At 48.4% G+C, this 3892-nt stretch overlaps 1 long non-coding RNA gene across 1 annotated transcript; it reads left to right on the top strand.

Moving 5' to 3' along the window:
• Positions 1-466: 466 nt before the first annotated feature.
• On the top strand, positions 467-1538 carry LOC145653848 (uncharacterized). The gene is made up of 3 exons (XR_014120069.1): positions 467-572; positions 1005-1097; positions 1402-1538. It is a non-coding gene; the product is annotated as an uncharacterized LOC145653848 (long non-coding RNA).
• The last annotated feature ends 2354 nt before the right edge of the window (positions 1539-3892 follow it).

The following is a 3892-nucleotide window of genomic DNA, read 5'->3' as shown; positions in this document are numbered from 1 at the left end:
GACTTCTCTAAAGACAGGGATGTGGGAGTAATGGGTCAAAAACAACGTACCAGTGAGAGGATTCTGTGCCTCCAACCGCAGATATTCAAGAGATTGCCTGTTTATCATAAACAACAGGACATAAAGTATTTATCTGTGATGAAATCCAATCTCACTAATACATTAATGAACTAATGAAACAGTACGCCTGCTGTGGAAGCGCGCCCCGGGGGCGGCGCTCTGTTTTGCATGTCCGGCCTCGACACTGGCCGTCGGTCCTAGCTTGCGCGACGCCTCGTCGATTGATTAGTTTTCCGGTGAGATGGGGAAGTGCAGGTTCTACAGCACTCCTCCCACTCAGCGCAGGAAGCCCAATCGCACCACTGGGCTTTGGCAGCGATCGGGGCACTCCCTCCGCTCAGCGCAGGAAGCCCAATCGCTGCCTACCTGCACACCACCACTGGGCTTTGGCAGCGATCGGGGCACTCCCTCCGCTCATCCGTCGTTCAGAGCCGACGGAAGGCAGCCCCACACAAGCCTAAACACTAGTGGGAATGCTATCCATCTGGATTCCGTCTCCCTACCCTTCCGAGGTATTACAAATTAGAGGGTTCTCATGTTATACCCCACACCTCTATTGTCTGCTAATGTGGACTGCTCGCCGGGCTCAGAACGTGGGCGAGGGCAAACCGCAGGGGTAACGCCGAAACAGAACCGCTAAGCAGTGCCAGAAAGTGGATCTTAGCGTGGTGTTTAGGTGAAGGGAAAGGCATGTGCGACAGAGGATTTATAGGGAGTCTCGTTTTCACCAACTGGCGCGCAATGCTATTCTAATTCTTGCTTGTGTAAAAAAATTCAAATCTAAAAAAAAATAAATAAATTTAAATCTAATCCAAATGCTGAACCTAATCCTGCATTTTTGAAGGAAGACAGCAAACAGTAAATAATTGCTACACAGGTGAATAATTGTTGAACAACAGTTTTGCCAATTTTGTTCCACTTCTGTTCATTGTTGTGTTCTGCAGCTTGTGGTCATGGAGTGTGTTCACTTCACACACCTGCTACGTGCTCAGTGCTTCACCAACACGCTGAAAAAGGATCAACAGAGAAGATATTGCGTAAGAAGCCTCGCAACTGTCGTTTTGGAAGCAAAACTCCAGAACACTCATATTCTACAACTCTAATGAAACTTCCCACCACTACAGATGTGTGCACGCAATACTCAGACTGTTGAAACCGTGGCGCCTGATGTCATGGGAATTCTTCTTTTCTTCTTCCGTTTGATTAATGTCTCTTTCTACCAGTTCCCGGTGCTGCCTCAGAACAACCTTCCTGTTGTGTTTGCAGCCGCGTGGAGAATCGCATTATGTAATAGATACTTGGATATTTATGATGTAACACGTTCGTTCCTGTTCACTACAGATCATCTGCAGCGATACAGAGAAGGAGAAACTAAGCCATGAGAAGATGGATAAATGGTGCAGAACCTGATCTGAGAGGGATGTGCGTGAACAGCACCAGCACAGCGCTTTAAAAGCCCGCACTTAAGTCGTTTGCCAGCCACTCCTCCTCTTCCTCACGTCAACGCGGGCGTAAGTATTTAGCACTTCCAGAAGACGTTGACGTGCACTTTCTCTTTGGTCCATTAAACCCCCTGAAATTGATTCAAACAAACTCCTGTCCTCTCGTCTCTAAGTTGATTTGCCAGCTGACACTGCATCTCTCTCTAGTCTGTCTCTCCCTAGTCTGTCTCTCCCTAGTCTCTCTCTCTCTAGTCTCTCTCTCTAGTTTGTCTCTCTCTAGTCTGTCTCTCCCTAGTCTCTCTCTCTAGTTTGTCTCTCTCTAGTCTGTCTCTCCCTAGTCTCTCTCTCTCTAGTCTCTCTCTCTAGTTTGTCTCTCTCTAGTCTCTCTCTCTCTAGTCTCTCTCTCTAGTTTGTCTCTCTCTAGTCTGTCTCTCCCTAGTCTCTCTCTCTAGTTTGTCTCTCTCTAGTCTGTCTCTCCCTAGTCTCTCTCTCTCTAGTCTCTCTCTCTAGTCTGTCTCTCCCTAGTCTCTCTCTCTAGTTTGTCTCTCTCTAGTCTGTCTCTCCCTAGTCTCTCTCTCTCTAGTCTCTCTCTCTAGTTTGTCTCTCTCTAGTCTGTCTCTCCCTAGTCTGTCTCTCCCTAGTCTGTCTCTCCCTAGTCTGTCTCTCTCTAGTCTGTCTCGCCCTAGTCTGTCTCTCCCTAGTCTGTCGTTCTCTAGTCTGTCTCTCTCTAGTCTGTCTCTCCCTAGTCTCTCTCTCTCTAGTCTCTCTCTCTAGTTTGTCTCTCTCTAGTCTGTCTCTCCCTAGTCTCTCTCTCTAGTTTGTCTCTCTCTAGTCTGTCTCTCCCTAGTCTCTCTCTCTCTAGTCTCTCTCTCTAGTTTGTCTCTCCCTAGTCTGTCTCTCCCTAGTCTGTCTCTCCCTAGTCTGTCTCTCTCTAGTCTGTCTCGCCCTAGTCTGTCTCTCCCTAGTCTGTCGTTCTCTAGTCTGTCTCTCTCTAGTCTGTCTCTCCCTAGTCTCTCTCTCTAGTCTCTCTCTCTAGTTTGTCTCTCTCTAGTCTGTCTCTCCCTAGTCTGTCGCTCTCTAGTCTGTCTCTCTCTAGTCTCTCTCTCTCCCTAGTCTGTCGCTCCCTAGTCTGTCGCTCCCTAGTCTCTCTCTCCCTAGTCTGTCTCTCCCTAGTCTGTCTCTCCCTAGTCTGTCGCTCCCTAGTCTGTCTCTCTCTAGTCTGTCTCTCTCTAGTCTGTCTCTCTCGTCTCTCTTGTCTCTCTCGTCTCTTTCTAGTCTCTCTCTAACCTACCTGGCCTGAAAAACATCCTCCTGTTCCTTATGATACAGGACCGTCCTGTAATGAGTGATAACATGCAGTGTCCTATATTGCATCAGTGCGGGATGTGATCAGGACCCTGTTTTCATACACAGTCTGCTATAGTCATCACAGTGATGAGAACAACGTAATGAATTAAACCAAAACAATTTCAAAGAAAAAATAAACAGAGACACCCAAACCCAGTATAACGCGGCGGAGAATGGCGGGTAAACTCCTTTACCATCGCATGTCAACATCCGTGCAGTATGTTGTAGTATAACGCGGCGGAGAATGACGGGTAAACTTCTGCGTGGCAAACCCGAGTGCCATCGTACATCAACATCGTAACAAAGAGAGCGACCCCCGTCAGATCAGAGGCCTCGCGCAGCATTTAAGCGCCTTTGTCTAGACCTCTATTTTCAGTCCAGAGTCACGATGCCAGAATGTTCTTCAGCAGTACACACTACAATGAGGGCGAGAAGACAGTGAACACTTTCCTGGCCCTTTAATGCCACCACAGGGGGCAGTTAGATTATGGCTGTTCCAACAGAGTTAAAGAAAGGAATCGAACATTCTGATGAACTTGCCAAAGCACTTGGCTAAGGGGCTCGTTCCCTTCATCGGCTACTGCTGTTGTGTGAGAAGGCGGAGAGAGTAACGTATGGCTCCCTGATTAGGTTTAATATCACACATTCTCTGCTTTATGGCTTCTTCTCAGGCGCTGAAGATGTTGCCACAACCCCAGTATTGCTTTTATTTGCATTCATTAACCTTTTGACAGGTTTTATTGCCACGCATGAAAAGTACATAACCGCCATCACCAGATGGCTGCCGCAGACAGAAAGACATAAGGAATCTTTAAAAGTGTCAGAAGTGGCCATTCGGAAGACGGAGAAAGGCCATCCCGAATCGTGTGCTGGTCGAGGCGCCGCTGGTCCGGCGCCATCGCCGCTCCCACAGGGCTGAGGACAGGTGATGACCACCTGCTCGGAGCGCAGGCCCATCCCAGGCCAGTGGTAGCTCAGGGGTGAAGATACTTGACTTGTAAACGGAAAGTTGCAGGTTCAAGCCCCACCACTGCCAAGTTGCC

This window comes from Electrophorus electricus, chromosome 26 (assembly GCF_041902795.1).
Source record: "Electrophorus electricus isolate QZ-2024a chromosome 26, ASM4190279v1, whole genome shotgun sequence".
Classification (NCBI taxonomy): Eukaryota; Metazoa; Chordata; class Actinopteri; order Gymnotiformes; family Gymnotidae; genus Electrophorus; species Electrophorus electricus.
Note: the sequence above shows the minus strand (reverse complement) of the source record. Positions and strands in the feature narration are given on the sequence as shown.